The sequence below is a fragment of the Gobio gobio genome (assembly GCF_949357685.1).
Source record: "Gobio gobio genome assembly, chromosome: 19".
Classification (NCBI taxonomy): domain Eukaryota; kingdom Metazoa; phylum Chordata; class Actinopteri; order Cypriniformes; family Gobionidae; genus Gobio; species Gobio gobio.
Window position 1 is genome coordinate 35,083,015 of NC_137112.1, and position 19,437 is coordinate 35,102,451.

At 38.7% G+C, this 19,437-nt stretch overlaps 1 protein-coding gene across 11 annotated transcripts in view; it reads right to left on the reverse strand.

The window, feature by feature from the left end:
- iqsec1b (IQ motif and Sec7 domain ArfGEF 1b) overlaps positions 1-19,437 on the reverse strand; it is a 258,865-nt gene that overhangs the window by 51,660 nt on the left and 187,768 nt on the right. For 2 of the 11 annotated variants that reach the window (XM_079844830.1, XM_079844825.1), the window contains exon 1: positions 1,083-1,268. The exons of 7 other annotated variants lie outside the window; for them this stretch is intronic. The gene's annotated coding sequence lies outside the window, so the exon portion shown is untranslated. Of the gene's footprint in view, positions 1-1,082; positions 1,309-18,105; positions 18,593-19,437 lie in introns of those variants that run through there. 2 more of the 11 variants (XM_079844826.1, XM_079844838.1) reach the window with 2 other exon arrangements.

Consider the following 19,437-nt stretch of genomic DNA (forward strand, 5'->3'; position numbering starts at 1 on the left):
TGTGCATGTAAAATTAAACACCCAACATTAATTACAATTTACATGATACAATAAACAAAAATACATCTCTTATTTCATCAGATATGGTCAATTTAGGTTGATTGGGACAGTTTTTTTCAAGTCATCTCAATGGCAAAAAGTGTCCTAGTCACCCTAAATTCACCCCTATGGACATACCTACTATATGAAAGCAGAGCATACATTTATGTTGAAAATATTAATAGTTCTTCCCCACATGATCACATATTCCAAGTATGTGGCTAAACTTAGTATCTAATTACATCAGCAGATCCAAAGATAGTTTAGCTGACACACATGTGAGTGCAAAAATACCACCAGCTCAGATAAGTCTCGCTGAATTCATAACCACAAAGAATGATTATTGCTGCATTATCTGATACCAAGCAGCTTAATGCTGCATAATCTTGCCCCAAACTGAAAATCCACCTCCCAAGGATGCCCACCGGAGCCAAAACACCAGAAAACACTGGGGGCACAGTAAAAGCAGAAAATAAACAACTTGATGTCAGGATATGTATGAACATAACAAGTCTGCTATGCATAAATATAAATCAGGAAGCAAACAGCGAGGAGCATCTAGCGCAAGGATCTAATATTTCCATTTACTCTTGCATTTAATTCCTTTAATGGTCGTAGGCAAGCCAATCTACTTTATGATCTAGCTAAATGTGTTTGCGTCAGTTGTTTCTGCTTCAGTGTCACCATCCTAATGGACGAACATAGCCAACAAAGCACGAGATCGATGCTCGCTACCCTATGGATAACAGTGCTTCATCAGCAAAGCCACAAAGTTACGGCCAGAAATGTAAAGTCGAACTGTTGAGGTCATCAGAGATTTTCATCTTCCCAAAGTTTTATATAGTCTGTTTTGCTTAGTAAGCAAAACAAGCCAGTGTGTCCTCCAGGTAGTCCGCATCAGTCAGAATGACATCAGACTACGGAACAGAGAGAGAGAGAAAGAGAGAGAGATTGAAAGAGAAAGAGCTGCATGCCTCAACAGCTGCTGCAGTCATCTTTGCCAGACACCTGCGTGCTGTTCAGGCACCCGCACACACACGTACCTCTCACTCCATCCTGAGCCCGGCAGGCTACGAAAAACATGCAACCAGCAGCATCTGAAGGTCTGCTCTCTAACTTAAGCTGCGGAGGACAGCTCGTCCCTGAGCACAAAAATCCTGCATTGTTGTGGCCGTTGGAGCTCCGCTCACCTAGCGTGACGATGCACTCCACTGGGCCGTCTGCGTCCCGCCTTTCCCCCAGCCTCCTGTCCCTTGAACGCCTTCTCGTTTTCTCTGTCTCTCCACGTCACTCTCTCTCTTCTCTTCTCAACCCCTCCCCCTGCACTCATCCCTCTCCTCCCCACCCTCCCTTGCCCTCTCTGTCTTTCTCCCTCTGTGTGTTTTCTGTTGAAGGTTTTCTCTTGCCCCATGCAAAAGGGCTGTGTCCTGTTTCTGTTTTATTTATTTCTTTCTTACCAAGCTGCAAGGTCAGTTTTTTCACCATTCGAGACTAAAAAAAACCGTGAGAGTGAAAGAGAGAAAACAAGCAAAAACGAACCAGATTGAAAATGAATTAAATAAAAATAAATATAATAAAATAAAATATAACAATAACAACATTATAAGTAAAAAATGAAATAAATATTTTCTAAACATTTCAACAATTTCCAGCGTAATGACAATATAATAGCCAATTATTGAATTTAGGAAACACTTATTTATTTTTATATTGTCTTCACATTCATATTATTTTCCTCATACAGTATATTTTTTTATAAATATTTCTATTTTAGGAAGAGGGTCCCTGCAACGACCCTGTCAATCAGCATAGCCAGACTCAAACATTTCTCAAATAAACAAATTAAACACAATTAAAACAAAATAAATAAATGAAACTACAATTCATGTCTTATAATAATATACTTGTTATATTAATATATCTCTTTGCCACTACAACCAAATTCTCCTACTTTCATAGTGTGTACTGAATTCGATAAGGAACTTCTCGATCCAAAAATTAAATGTCGGTGTGTAGAAATGCATTTCCGGACATACTCTGTCTGCCATGTTGACAATGACTTTTGACCCTGTGTGTTCTTTTTACCTGTGATGCATTAACAACAACCACAAAAATCATTCTCTTCAGTTTACAAGCCCAATCTAAACTTTCTTTTGGTACCTTTAGCATTGACACTTTAAAAGAGTTATCTGCTATTATCGCATTCAAATCTCAAATCTGACAGCTCCTCAGCTCCCCTCTGAATCTTAAACTTTGCTGCCTTTATGCTTGTATCTTGCTTTGATACCGTTTATTACCAACTAACCTGAGCTAAACCTCAATTGTGAATATCTACTCTTTATATGTGGATTATTGTATACAAGTGTTGCTGACTTACTGTTGTGCCTTCAGACGGCAGCTGGCATGAAGCGGCATCAATCTCCCGTGCATGTTCCTGAAAAGCAAATGTCTCAAGGCTGACCTTGGCTTACACCATAGAGAGATCCGAACCGCAGAGTGTTCTCGGCATCCGTACGAGTGCCAGGACGGCAAGTTTTGTGTACGTGCTAATCTAAGCCCAATACAAACTCTCTTTCACTGTATAGGAAGGATTTAGCTTTAATGGGATTGCAAGCTGAATCCGGCAGGTGGTGTTCATGATTAGCTCATGTTCGGCTTTTGCTTTTAAAAATGGCAGAGCATTGCACAACAAACACACAGAGGCCCAGTCATCTGTGGCAGTGCCAACCCCCCTCAAGACCCACTTCACAGAATTTGTGACTGAAGTGGAGTGGCACCTGGCTATCACTGGAGCCAGAACAGTCCTCTGATAATTACCTAAAGATTCCTGGTAAAGCAAAACGACTGCTGCAAAGTAGCCTTAAGTAAGCGGTCACTGGTGTGCTTACTGAAACTGATCTAGGTGGACAACTGCCAAACTCTTCTAGGGTCTCCGTTTCAAACCCAAACCCCCTTGTTCTTGGTGTATTACAAATCCAATGAGAATATATATATATATATATATATATATATATATATATATATATATATATATATATATATATATATATATATATATATACACTCACCTAAAGGATTATTAGGAACACCATACTAATACTGTGTTTGACTCCCTTTCGCCTTCAGAACGGCCTTAATTCTACGTGGCATTGATTCAACAAGGTGCTGAAAGCATTCTTTAGAAATGTTGGCCCATATTGATAGGATAGCATCTTGCAGTTGATGGAGATTTGTGGGATGCACATCCAGGGCACGAAGCTCCCGTTCCACCACATCCCCAAGATGCTCTATTGGGTTGAGATCTGGTGACTGTGGGGGCCATTTTAGTACAGTGAACTCATTGTCATGTTCAAGAAACCAATTTGAAATGATTCGAGCTTTGTGACATGGTGCATTATCCTGCTGGAAGTAGCCATCAGAGGATGGGTACATGGTGGTCATAAAGGGATGGACATGGTCAGAAACAATGCTCAGGTAGGCCGTGGCATTTAAACGATGCTCAATTGGCACTAAGGGGCCTAAAGTGTGCCAAGAAAACATCCCCCACACCATTACACCACCACCACCAGCCTGCACAGTGGTAATGGCATGATGGATCCATGTTCTCATTCTGTTTATGCAAAATTCTGACTCTACCATCTGAATGTCTCAACAGAAATCGAGACTCATCAGACCAGGCAACATTTTTCCAGTCTTCAACTGTCCAATTTTGGTGAGCTTGTGCAAATTGTAGCCTCTTTTTCCTATTTGTAGTGGAGATGAGTGGTACCCGGTGGGGTCTTCTGCTGTTGTAGCCCATCCGCCTCAAGGTTGTGCGTGTTGTGGCTTCACAAATGCTTTGCTGCATACCTCGGTTGTAACGAGTGGTTATTTCAGTCAAAGTTGCTCTTCTATCAGCTTGAATCAGTCGGCCCATTCTCCTCTGACCTCTAGCATCAACAAGGCATTTTCGCCCACAGGACTGCCGCATACTGGATGTTTTTCCCTTTTCACACCATTCTTTGTAAACCTGTACTCAGACCGGCCTGTCTGGCACCAACAACCATGTTACGCTCAAAATAGCTTAAATCACCTTTCTTTCCCATTCTGACATTCAGTTTGGAGTTCAGGAGATTGTCTTGACCAGGACCACACCCCTTAATGCATTGAAGCAACTGCCATGTGATTGGTTGATTAGATAATTGCATTAATGAGAAATTGAACATGTGTTCCTTATAATCCTTTAGGTGAGTGTATATATATATATATATATATATATATATATATATATATATATATATATATATATATATATATATATATATATATATATATATATATATATATATATATAGTCAATACAAGACCTTAACCAAAAATTGAAGCACCTCTTAATACATTTAAGAGGCAAGTGCATACATTTTTTGTCTTTGTTTTATTTTATTTTTACAGAGTCAAGCACTCCGTAGTCTCCAGCACATCCAAAAGACTTTCAATGAATTTAAGGTCTGGACTCAGAGGAGCCAATTCATGTGTGAAAATGATTCTTCATGCTCCCTCACAACCATTTTTTCACAATTTGAGCCTGATGAATCTTGACATTGTCATCCTGGAATATGGCCATGTATTCCTAGTACATGGTAGTTAAAGAAATGAAAAGCTACGTACTCAATTCGGGTTAAAAGAACTGTTGCCTAGAAACATAATAATCACAGCAATAATGATCCAGTCATAAAGTATATTTAAAACTCTATTTTCCTAATATTTCCCTATTAGGAAGGGGGTCCCTGCAAAGAGATCATCGTCGTCAAAAAATGACCTCCAACCTATGTATCTTCAGTTCTTGCCACTGAATAACCTGCATCAGTTAAAGGGATAGTTCACCCAAAAATGAAAATTCTGTCATCATTTAACAAGAATGTTGGAAACCAATCGGTTAATTGAACCCATTGACTTCCACAGTATTTTTTTCCTACTATGGAAGTCAGTGGGGCCTATCAACTGTTTGGTTACCGAAATTCTTAAAAATATCTTCTGATTTCAGCAGAAGAAAGAAATTCACACAGGTTTCGAACAACTCGAGGGTGAGTAAATGATGACAGAATTTTCATTATTGGGTGAACTATCTGTTTGACCACTCTTCAACATTACTCTTACCAAATGAATGCCTAAATATAGTCATTAGGATTTACACTGTCAATCAGCATAACCAATTGCCTTTGTGATTTTGCCAGAGTAATGGAGAAAAAAATGTCCTTATGTGGTAAAATACTCTCCTGGGACAAATCATGCACATGCACAAATAGGGAGCAGCTGGAGGGGAGTACAGGAACTCAAAAATGCAGGACCCTTCAATCCACAGACTGCTGTGTTTCTCCTATTATAGCTTACAATTGACCACATGGGACTGCTGTAAGCACTGACTCCAACACCCGCCCAATCACACACACCCAATCAAGCTAATGAAGCTGGAGAAACACACCGCCTGGGCTTTCATGTGTGTGCTGAGCTATGATAGAGGATGATCATAATGATATGAGCAAGACAACCTCAAGAATAGCAGAACTGAGTGCTATGAATAACCTAGTTTTTCTTTCAAATGGGAATTTTGGTCCCACTTTATATTAGGTGGCCTTAACTACTAAGTACTTACATCAAGAAACTAGTACAAAGTACTTATTGTGTTCATACGGGTAAAGTTAAGGACAGGTGTGGTGGTATGGGTAAGTTTAAGGGTAGGGTTAGGTGTAAGGGAAGTGTCAACTGTGAAATTATAAATGTAACTACAGAAATTAATCGCAGATGTAATTACATGCAGGTATTTTTTTAAAATGTAAGCACAATGTAAAAACATGCATGTACACAATAAGTGCATTGTATCAAATTATTTATTAAAATGTTTAGTACATAGTAGTTAAGGACACCAAATATAAAGTGGGTCCGGAATTTTCATGTTAAAATCAATGTGAATTGCCATTCACAACACATTTTACTTCCTTAATGTAAAGATTTCTGAGAGAAACAAGATATTTAACAGGACAAAAACTAACTCTAGTCTAGAAGAATTCAATTCAGTCATCTGGGGGAAATTCTTGTATTTTTTTTTCAAATCACAATACATATAGCGGATAAACAAAATTGTGCAATGTCCTTTTTGTTCCCCAATATCATGCGGCTCTAACAAGGAGAATAGTTAACACCAGGAACACGAATTATGAAAGAACATAGGGACAGCTTTAATTTCACGTCGACTTTAATGAGGTGGAGAGCACAAAAGGTCAGGTCTTGACCAGAGGTTTATTGCGTGGGGTTAGTAAAGATTTAGATAGAAAGAGGGAACACTAATGAGTGTAAAGAGGCTAGTCACCAAGGCCCTTAATCTGCTGAAAGCTGGACGGATTATGACATCATCACCAGCATCCAATCCATTGCCTGAATCCTAATGATTCAGAGACTACATTACAAAACAAACACAATTACACAGCAAAAATGTATGATAATAACAAAACCATAAAGCATTTTTGTACTGAAGAAAATCTCTATTATTATACAGATGTTATGATGTTAATGAATCTTCTTTCCTGCACACGTGAGTTGAGGGACTCCCTCTGGCACAAATACACATTTCCACACAGCTTGCAGAAATGACACAAATTTGCCTAAGGTTTGTGTTTTCTTTGAAAACCAAACTCAAAGAACATTAAACTGTGTGCTACTGGCTCCCTCGGTTGAGTTGAACAATCAGGGAGAATGAAAAACCTTGAGGCAATGCCACACTTGCAGAAGTTAGGGCTACACATAGACCAGTGGTTCTTAAAGTGTGGTACGAGTACCACTAGTGGTACTCAGGATCCCTTTAGTGGTACGTAGAAGAATCACTAAATTAAATATAAATTAATGTTAAAACACAATACATTCTAATTTTTTACATTTAAGTATAGTACAGTTTTTTATTTAACTTTTAGGTACAACACATTTTAATTGAATCATTATTTATTAAATTCATCATAACTCCACTTTTCATTTACCTGTATGTAAGCAGTGCAGTGTTAATGTTCAATGTTAAAGTGGCTGACAACAATAAATATTCTTATTAGGAATAAACTGCCTCGTTTTTTAACTGTGCAGAGCTGTAGCTGAATAGCTTATGTATTTTATTGTTGATCATTATGGTGGTACTTGGAAAGCCAAATATTTTCTCAGGTGGTACTTGGTATAAAAAGTTTGACAACCACTGACATAGACAGTTTGGCTTTTTCAAATGATATGGACCCAAACTAGGTAACTAGGCTAAACCTGCAACCTTGTTTTATTTTATTTTTTAATTTTGGAGACAGGGTTGTAAAAATGCAAATATGAATATAGAAAAAATTAACAGAAAATAAACAGCAGCTCATATAATATTTAAACCAAACCTTTTATTTAATTTTATTCCATAATTTGGTAACAAGGTTGTAAAAATGCAGATATGAATATAGAAAATGCATATAATATTTAGACCAAACCTTTTATTTAATTTTAATTAATTACATTTTTTATTTATTTTATTCCATCATTTGGTAACAGGGTTATAAAAATGCAAATATGAATATAGAAAATGCTCATATAAAATAAACAAATAAACATATAATATTTAGACTAAACTTGCAACCTTTTTATTATTATTAAATTATAATATATAATATATTATATATATATATATATATATATATATATATATATATATATATATATATTTTTTTTTTTTTTATTTTTTTTTTTATTTATTTTTTTATTATTTTAATAATATAGGCCTATATGTTTTTTAATGCACTATTTTATAAAAATCGCCATATTCTGCGCAAAATTATTTTTTTTTCTGCTTTAGTATATGCACAATAATTATGCATATTAGCCAATACAATTCATGGTAATATTAATAATTTAAAAAGTAACTTTTCTACTGATGACATGGATAAATACTGTACATGAAACTTGCAAAAAAAGAAATGCACCCTAGCGGCAGCAACTCTCCGTTGGCTTGCGAGCTGGAAAAACCAAACTCAAGTCAGGCCAATCACATCTTATATAGAGTGGGTGGGCGGGCTAAACATAATGACGGCAGACTCTGAAAGACTTGGAGTTAAGCTTTTCTTTTAGAAAAGAACAAAGAACGGCACTGAAGTCATTCTTAAGAAAGGAAATGTGTTCAGAGTTTTGCCAACCGGATACGGCAAAAGTTTAATCTATCAACTAGCTCCGCTTCACCTTCTTCTTTGCTATGGTTGGTTGTAGCGCTATCCTATTGCGTGCAGAGGGAATTTGAAAGACAACCATTTATCCCGCCCCTCGGATTGAGCCCTGCCAATGGTGTGTTCCCAGACCCAACATCATGATGTGGGTCTGGCTTGTCAGGCTACCACAACATGGTTCCATCAATGCATAAAAAACAATGCATTTCTTTTCCTTTGTATAAGGAACCATCCAGTGTTTTATCCTGTCAGATGCCACGACCCCAGAGTGAACAGGACGAGGGTAACCGTGTTCGTGTTTTGATGAGCGGCGCTTGGTTTGTGACCTCACTTCCTCAGAGGTCAGGAGGAGGTGTGAGTGAGCCACGGATGGCCGAGCAGCCACAGATGGAGTGTTTTGGTATTCCTCAGCACCTGTTTGGCACCCGCCTGCAGACACAGGCAAGTGAACAGACATAACAATCCATTCCAGCAGTATTGAGCTCGCAAAGCTACTCTGGAAATATGCAGTGGAAAGGGAATTGACATCATTGACTTGTCACATTTTATTACCAGAACGCCAAGCTCACTTCCGTTTCAGCCTGTAGGGGGAGCCATCATACAATCTACATGTCTGATAACGACAATAGGGAAAGATATCACATCATTATTCTCCACATTTAGCTCTTATAAGACGGAAATCATTTCTGAAACTGAAAATCATTACTGATTGGTCGATTGCTAATGAAAAAATGCGAATCCACTAGACGCTATATTTTATAAAACATTAAACGACTGATTAGGGGAAAGATGGTCTCGTCATAGTGTATGAGACTATTCCCTAAGTGTGTACCGAGATATTTTTCAAAAAGAAGCTGTAATGTATATGAACATCATAGATCTTCTGAGATGAACTGGTGTGTTGCAGTGGCATTATCCCTGCAGCCAATTAACACAAGCTAGGAGAGCCAATCCTCAGCTGTGATTGGCTGAGGGCACTCAGGGGATCTCATTACAGCATGGTAGTGCAACTCTTCACTGGCACAGCCTCTGACGGCAGTTTGATCACTGGCTCAAAGAGTGCGGACGACCACAACTCCAGTATTCTTTTTCAACCAAACTGTCATAGTTCTTCATATTCCATACTGTTTTTATACTGCAAGGTAACCAATACAGCTGATGTGATGATCTAGTCTGATTACAATCGACACTTCAGTGATGAACAAACCCCAAACCATCAGTATTACAGTTTGACAGGTAATCCTTCACCAGACATGAATGATACCTCAAATCGTGCGGCTTGTCAAGGAGAAGTGTGCTATTACTTTGCAATCAGATTTATGTTTTTCGCTGGACCATAAAACTTAAAATTTACACTGAAGGTGTACTATAGTACTTTATTACAGAGGTTTGGGGTACAATGTGAGGTCAGAGATTTATAATAACAATATTTTTTTGGACTACTGTCTATTGAACTTGAAAATGAATCCTTTTTGATATTTCAGGCATTTATGGCATTGTATTGACCAAGATGAAAATGTATTTTCATTGCATTTATAATCTGTGGATCTGAAAATATCTGAAAATATAAAAGGTTTTTAAAAATAGGTTTTGTTTCAACATTTGCGCTAGTCTAAAAAAAGTTTCAATGCAAACACGGCATGAAACCAGGTTATAAATTATATATACAGTATTAAATTATTACATTATTATTGTTAATAATAATACAACTATGCATTGAAGGAAGACTTCAGATGCAAAAACCTCTGTTTGCATGACATTTTTCTTTTAAATGAGCATTTTTATCAGGCTTCTATATTTAGGGGTTCAGTAATTTCATTTTAATGGCAACGAAAGGTTATTAGTCAGTTATGGAAATGCCTTATTTTCAAAAATGTCACTGATAAGAATAAAATTAAAAACATAAAAATGCTCATTTAAAAGAAAAATGTCAGATGGATTTAGAGGACCTTTTTGCATCTGAAGTTTATATATATATATATATATATATATATATATATATATATATATATATAGAGAGAGAGAGAGAGAGAGAGAGAGAGAGAGAGAGAGAGAGAGAGAGTGAGTGAATGAGAGAGAGAGCGAGAGAGAGAGAGAGAGAGAGAGAGTACTTATTCTAAATATACCTTACAATTATAATACATTTTTTGCATCTACTTTTCAAATACTGCGTTATTACTTTCAAAATAGAAAACAAACTTGCTTATAGGACATCCATTTCTCCAGTCTTATCAGATGCTAGCAAACAATTTTATCGTTGCCAGACCCAACACATAAAGTCTGTGGACTGATGTTCCAGCGAGAGAGGTATGGGGTGCAGTTTGAGGGTCCCGTCTGATTTATACATGCTCTCTGAGAAATGTGGTTGGAAAAAAAGACGAACTGCACACAAAAAGCACATACTGTATAAACACACGAGATAGGCGCTCATGTGCATAAAGAACACTCCTGAAAACCTCCACGAGCAGGCCGGTCTATTATCACAGAGCCGGATGGATCCGTGACTGTGTGCAGAATGAGAAGCTTTATAATCTAGACAGATATATAAAGCTCTATAATACAAACAGAATGAAGCTTGGTAAACAAAGCCTTTACCTGAGCTTTAGCTACAGCCTACGGCCTGGAGAAGATCCAATGTCTGCGACTATAGAGAGTGTGTGTGTGTGCGTGTGTTTACACCATGCCATGCAGCGAGAACCGGATTTAATGACTGTTTACAGGCCGCAATGACGTGTGTTCCACACATACACAGCTGTCAGTGCGGTAACTGCCTCTTCACTGTGTGTTCACATGCCACGACCAATTTAAAGAGAAGCCAGGAGTTGTGCATCCTGCTGGGATGTTTGCCATAGTGAAAAGGGGGAAGGGTGACGTCCGTATGTCAGGATACTATCTGATGCCATATGGGGATGATGCCCACGGACCGAGTGTACTTTTATTTAACAAAGGCTTTTGTGCACATTTAAAGGGATAGTTGTTCATCCAAAAAAGAAAATCCGGCTGTCAACGTTATTTTTAACTATATAAGGAACTATGGTTCATCGTGTTCAAGGAATGGGAGGACCAAAAATACTACAAAAGAAGCATAAAGATAGTCTTTGAAGATGTATTCCTTGTCCTTTTATCAAATGATGCCTTACATTTTTGGTGTGCTACTCACACAGATCTATTGTAGGGCTTCAAAAGACTTGGAAAATATAGTGATATTGCAGTCATATTTTCTGCTGCAATTTTGGTGTACTTTTTCAGTATAGCCCTTGATGCACAAAAAGATGCACATATGTATACTTGTATTCTCAACACACAATGTTGGCTAAAGCTTAAAGGCATTTACCAAGTACTTACCCAAGTTTAGCAAAAAAATTGTGACTGATAGTTTCTGAGAGCAAAGTATTTGGCAAAAAACACCTCTGGGACTCTTACACCCTCTGATATCTCCCTATGCCTGCCTTATCTATTACCAACCATTATCACTCCACATGAATGAATAATCTGCAATGAATTTCTAATGTCCCGTTTCTCAGTGACAGCACCACACCATTTATCATTTACAGTGTCTAGTGAAGCTGGCATAGACTGCTAGGTGATACCGCTATATGGAAATGCACTGAGTTAAATGGACGAGCAGAGGACGGATGGACCAGTAAACATTGCATGAGCACCCACCCACCTGGAGCCTGACATCCCCCTCTTTCCTCTGTCATCCCATTAAAAACAGCTCAGATGCACAAACTGCTTTGCATTATGGACAAAAGGAGGACAGATTGACAGAGGACCACTTAGTGGGAAAAGAGCTGCCATTTCATTACCAGAATCAGCAGAAGACCACCACCTGCCCACCCCCAACTGACATCATCTCAACAATTTCATGCACTAATATTAAAAATCTAGACCAAGAAATAAAAATAAACTAAAGAAACAAACCGCATCACAACACAATAATGTACAGTATGAAAAATGCATATTCAATTTGAGATTTGAAAGATTAACTTGATTAGATGACAAAAAAGGTAATCTACATGCATAAATGAGCATACCCAATTAAATATCCAATTTAACATGAAACAATCTCTAATATCAGCAGATAACGGGTAGTGATATATTGTGCATCCCCAGTCAGATACCTCAATAAAAATGTCAAAAGGAGCACAATTATCCCCCTAGCACCTCCAGCGAGATCTTTATATAGACCTTCTGAGTCTACTGAGTGAAGCAGCTGGAAGCAGAAGAGTAATGAGTGACAAGCATGCATCAGCAAAAAGACAGAGCTCCCTAATTACAGCTTATACCTCCAGCTCTGGCTCTGCTTAAACACAGGAGCGGATGGAAGCAGGCGTTGAAAGAGTGCGAGGTACGCTTCCCTGCGTGTTCCCTAGATATTACTTTATCTTAGATGTTTTGAGTGGCAGTTGAAAAGCATCTCCCGAAATGAATAATTTTGATTCAACCCCCAAAAAGCAAAGATTGTAACACTTTGTTCCGGAGCCTTTCATCGTCATTTTTTCATTCGTTACATTTGAAGAGGGTGAGAGAAAAAATGAACAGGCTCCTCGGCTGAGGCAGAGCGTCATTTTAGTTTCCGCTGAAGGGATTTCCTTTTTTTTCCCCCTCCGTTTCTTTTTTTCCAGTAGATTAAAATCCTCTACTTCCAGTCTCTCATGCATAATTATGTTCATCACAAAGGATGAGACTTTTAAACGGGCTGGAATTGCAGATGAGGCTGAATTGATTGGGTGCCGGCATGAGGTAATTGATCTGGAGTTTCTCTCATGTTAGTCCTGGGTCTCATTCACTAACCACGCTTACAGATATACGTGTCTATACTTTGCTACACAGAAATAATGATTAATCAATAAGTTCACTAAACAAATATGATTCTGATAGCCTTAGAAACATAGAGGGCCCTATTTTATTTTATCTGGTGCAGGTGCACTTAGGGCGTGTCCGAATCCACTTTTGCTAGTTGAACGACGAAAAAAACGGTGGGAGGGCCAGGTGCATGGTCCAACAGCGTTGTAGCTATAGTTTCTTAATGTGTTTTGGGCGTAACATGCAATAAACCAATCAGAGTCCCATCTCCCATTCTCTTTAAAAGCCAGTTGCACTTGCACCATGGCGGATTCGCTATTTACTGAACGCTTCTCCAGAGAGGAATCCTTTTATTTTTTATATTTAAAAATGTTTGTGTGCTACTGCGTGTCCCTGTGTGTGTAATAAGCAGAGTGTGTATATATATATATATATATATATATATATATATATATATATATATATATATATATATATATATATATATATATATATATATATATATATATATATATATATATATACATATATACATATATACACACACACACACACACACAGTGTTGGCCAAAATTATTAGAACACTTGGCATCTGGGAGTCGTCTTATTGGTCCTGGATTTATTTTCCAAGAGGACAATGACCCAAAACATTCTCCTAACTATTGCCGGAACTACCTGCGACTGATGGACTGGCCCCCTCAATGTCCAGACCTCAACCCCATCGAGAACATTTGGGGGCGAGTTGGAAAATAAACTGGACAGATCTATTGTGCATTCAAAGGAAAGCCTTTGGCTTCAGTCTGCAGAAGGCATGGGATAACGTTAGTGTTGAGGTTCTCAGAGGAAATATATTGACACTATGCCAGAGAGATGTGCTGCTATAATTGCTGCAAAAGGTGGACATACCAAATATTAAAGTTAAAAGTGAATAAAAACAGTCTACAGACTCACTTCATCTGATATTTGATGGTCAGAGCCACCATCATGAACATTATGAAATTAAATCATGTTTTGGAGGCAAAAAAAAGGTAAATATTTTCAGATCTGTTAAGTGTTCTAATAATTTTGGCCACCATTGTATATATACACTCACCTAAAGGATTATAAGGAACACATGTTCAATTTCTCTTTAATGCAATTATCTAATCAACCAATCACATGGCAGTTGCTTCAATGCATTTAGGGGTGTGGTCCTGGTCAAGACAATCTCCTGTACTCCAAACTGAATGTCAGAATGGGAAAGAAAGGTGATTTAAGCAATTTTGAGCGTGACATGGTTGTTAGTGCCAGACGGGCCGGTCTGAGTATTTCACAATCTGCTCAGTTACTGGGATTTTCACGCACAACCATTTCTAGGGTTTACAAAGAATGGTGTGAAAAGGGAAAAACATCCAGTTTGCAGCAGTCCTGTGGGCGAAAATGCCTTGTTGATGCTAAAGGTCAGAGGAGAATGGGCCGACTGATTCAAGCTGATAGAAGAGCAACTTTGACTGAAATAACCACTCGTTACAACCGAGGTATGCAGCAAAGCATTTGTGAAGCCACAACACGCACAACCTTGAGGCGGATGGGCTACAACAGCAGAAGACCCCACCGGGTACCACTCATCTCCACTACAAATAGGAAAAAGAGGCTACAATTTGCACAAGCTCACCAAAATTGGACAGTTGAAGACTGGAAAAATGTTGTCTGGTCTGATGAGTCTCGATTTCTGTTGAGACATTCAGATGGTAGAGTCAGAATTTGGCATAAACAGAATGAGAACATGGATCCATCATGCCTTGTTACCACTGTGCAGGCTGGTGGTGTGGTGTAATGGTGTGGGGGATGTTTTCTTGGCACACTTTAGGCCCCTTAGTGCCAATTGAGCATCGTTTAAATGCCGCGGCCTACCTGAGTATTGTTTCTGACCATGTCCATCCCTTTATGACCACCATGTACCCATCCTCTGATGGCTACTTCCAGCAGGATAATGCACCATGTCACAAAGCTCGAATCATTTCAAATTGGTTTCTTAAACATGAAAATGAGTTCACTGTACTAAAATGGCCCCCACAGTCACCAGATCTCAACCCAATAGAGCATCTTTGGGATGTGGTGGAACGGGAGCTTCGTGCCCTGGATGTGAATCCCACAAATCTCCATCAACTGCAAGATGCTATCCTATCAATATGGGCCAACATTTCTAAAGAATGCTTTCAGCACCTTGTTGAATCAATGCCACGTAGAATTAAGGCAGTTCTGAAGGCGAAAGGGGGTCAAATACAGTATTAGTATGGTGTTCCTAATAATCCTTTAGGTGAGTGTATATATATATATATATATATACACACACACACACACACACACACACACACACACACACACACACACACACACACACACACACACACACACACACACACACACACACACACACACACACACACACACACACACACACACACACACACACACACACACACACACACACACACACACACACACACACACACACACACACACACACACACACACACACACACACACACACACACACAAAATTTAGACTTGCTTGAGATTAATTGCTTTACAGCATAAAATCCATATAGTGCTCAAAACCATCATAGAAAGAGACTTTCCACAAGCTACAGTTTGTTTGAAGTGAGACAATATAATTGTCAAACACATTTGGTCTTGGCACACTCATCTTTGAAGAGGAAGAATAGCCAAAGTCTGTCTCCCCGGTTCTCTAATATCTTATCATTCAAACAGCACAGTCCAGGTCCATTTCATGAGTCCCCACTACAAAAGTGCCCTAAATGTGTCCAGCTTGAAGAGTGGCTTTCAAAAGAGCTTTGCACAAGAGTAAAAGAACATCAAAAAAGCTCTCACTGACTTAAATCAATACTTCAGACAAGAAGGACCCACTGAGAAAGACTGATAAACAAATGGCCTTTACTCTGTGTGTAAAATGTCCTCCTGACAACCTGAGGTTTCATATCTAGCACATACAGTAAATTGAATTTGCAGATGTTACGGACATTAAGACATGGGTATGTAAATGATTACAGAGCATTTATTTTCGTGTGTACTATCCCTTTAATTGTGCGCTTTTGAGGTATTCGCCTATTCTTTCCACCCTGCTATTTGCACTCTCCAGACATCATTTAACTATTCTCACAAGCAGAATTTGTGGTTCATCTGTGGTCAGAAAGACTGTGGAAATGGTTTCATGTTTGGGTTGAGAGTAAAATGGCCAAATATTTCCAACCACGTCACTCAGTCTGATATTTTCTTCCACTTTAAAATGGGAAAAAGTCTGTCTCATCTTTCTTCTATAAAAGCTTCCTCTTTAGTGGCTGTTGTACAAGGCAAATTATGTTTATACGAGTTACATAAAGGCATGCAGGCATACAAAGCTCTGTCAATGGAGCTAAAATCCACCTATGCTTTCGCGGTCTCCTACGGAAAAAGTAACTTTTGAAGATTCCTTCATATTGAGCTTTTTTGAAGTGCCATCAACAAAAAAAGAAAAGAAGGCACAAAAACTCTCATTGAAATGTCATTGAGAGTTTCCCGTGGTGAAAATAACAATCTTTCTAATAACACGCTGGGGAGACAGTGGTCCTTGAAAATGATATAGTAAGATAAAAAGTGGTCTGTAAGGGAAAAACAGCTATACTGGCAAACACAGACTGAAAAACCAAGTAAAGATCTTCGATGTTTGCAGCTCTGCCTCATTAATTGTACAAATCAATATCTAAGATTTGCTCTAAAACTAAAAATTCTGCAAGAGAGAAGCTTGTGATGAACTAGATGACCAATTTCAAATCTAAAATAGTGTCTGGAGGGGAATTCTGGGGCGGCGTTTGTGTGCATAGGGCTCAAAGGGTCAGGCAACATTAAACAGGAGATGGACTGACCTATTCGCAACGAGGTCACGACCGCCATCAATTTTAGATGTGCAGCAGAGAGAGACAGCACTGATGCAATGTGCTGTGAGATACATCAAATATGGAGCCCCAGGTGGAGGGAACCGGCCAATATCCAGCCATTAGTCTGGCCTTGAGCTGACAGACCACTGGCCAAAGGTTAGATCATGAAAAGGCACTTAAAAGCTAAAGTTGCGGTTAGAGTCTCAGCAAGATGAAAGATATTGAGACTATAATACCATCATGTATCACCATTTTTTTTTACATTACACCATCATGTCCATTAAAACTGTCTAATAAATGACAGTCATTTTAAAACCAGAGCTTTAACATGTGTTAAAAGATTCAGCACCCAAGGAAAAAACTTTATGAGCTGAAAGGATAGCTTTGCGGCGGTACGATAAGGCAGGATGGATTGCTTTCGAATTCATTTGAAAAGTAGGGCGATTCACTTTATATTGTTTAGGCAGAGCTGCTATCATTTTAATGAGCACTCTCAAGCTCATTCAGATCGAATAACTAGGAGAGCAAGAAGTATGAATCCTTTCAAAAACAGACTGATGTGAAAACCATTCATTCAATTTAAAAATAAACCAGAGATTCACAGAAAACAAAAGTGACTTTCCTACAGCACCTCGAAATAAAACGGCAATCCATCAAACCAAAGAATGTGTCATGTGATTATACTGGAGAATGCAACATAATTACCCAGTGTAAACCGCAACCCTCACACTGAAATATTAATAGATGCTAATAAGAATATTGGCGCTGTGTCAGAGGAAATCGGGAACAGTGCCTTCACTTGTGTTGACATGTTTGTCAATGAGGAAAAATGATTAAATCAGGAATTTTTCCATATTGAAATATGAAATGCCAATTATACACACCACTTGACGGTGAAAACAATGTTACCGTAAAAAGAAAAATAGATATGTTTGATCAGTTAGAGACAGACGGATAGAAGGAAGATTGGATGGATTTATGGATGGATAAATGGCATTCATGTGACTCCTCTCCTGAATGACTGAACTAGAACAAAAATATCTGAGGGCTCCTCATAAACTCTCCCCACATTGCGGTGCAGTTTCACATCCAGCCGAGAGGCCGTGAATCAGACAGAATTGCTAACTCACCCACAGACAGTTCAGCGATCTGTCTAGAGAAGCGCTGCTGTCTCTTTGCTGTCGTTTGCCCACTTGATCAGTCAAACGATTCTGAAAAATCCTAGTGTCTTCTCTGAATACCGAACTCAAATCTCTCACGTTGATTTTGGATCTGTGCCGTCTCCTTCTTGCTGTAACAAAAGTCAGAGCAACTTTCTGAAGTCTGTTTATGGTTCCTCGAGCCCAAGAAAGCCCAACTGCAGGCACAGAGAGCAGAAAAGATTCCTTTCCAAAATACAGGCTCCAACAAACAGGTCAACCCTGAGAGCCCCCTCCAAAGGCTTGGAAAATATCTGCAAATGTCTGGTGACGTACCGCAGGCAAACTCACGGATGCAGACAGCCAGTCAGACAACCTGTAGGAAACACTGCACAACTGGGAGATTCATTAAGTTCTCCAATGAGAATTTGACACAAGAAAAGAACAACTACCTCTCAGATTCTACACGAAAGACAGCAAGCTGAACAGGACAAGACGGGCACCTTCAGATGCAACTGCAAGCCACGCAATGTAAATTAATAATAACCTGCGCTTCCACGGTGTGCTAGTTTATACTGCTGGATCATGTTGCCTGACATCTACAGTTTCACAAGACCTTTATTTTAAAACAGCCTAAAATATTGAATTCATGAGCATTTCCAAAAAGCAATTTCCCTTTGCCTCGATAAAACACCACGGGGGGTTTAACAAACTACAGATTCCGTTCGAATCAGAAATCTGAAAGAAAAAAAAAATTCCTGGAAGAAGGCCCTTGTCCTGGGTTTGTGCCCTGAAGGCCGATGAGGAGACATTTTTTCCTTGTGAAATGAGATATAGAGAGTGAGCTAATACTAAAGATGACAGCAGAAAGGCAGGAATGAACAGCCGGAAATGAAACGAAGAAGAGAACCTGAGAACTCTGCTATAAGACACCCAACAACAAGAGTCTGAAAGCGGAGATCATGGAGCTGTAACATACAGGAACACTATAATCAAAATCCCACTACAACACTGGCAGATCTGCCTCTGCCTTCATTAATTTCCCTGTCAAAGACCCTTTCTAGTTCCAGAGTTCTCATTTGAGACAAAGTGTAATGATGGTGTTGTGTAATAAAAAATCATGTGATTTAAAGGCACAGTCGACTCAAAAATGAAAATTCTGTCATAATTTCCAAAATTCACAGCCTGTGTCAACAGCTCTCCTTCACATTTGCACTTTTTCTAACTTGCCGCATTGTGATAACCAAATCAGATTCACAAATACTTGATTTCAATCAATTTCATTTGATTCAATAGAGAGCATACAGGGATTCATGAAATGAA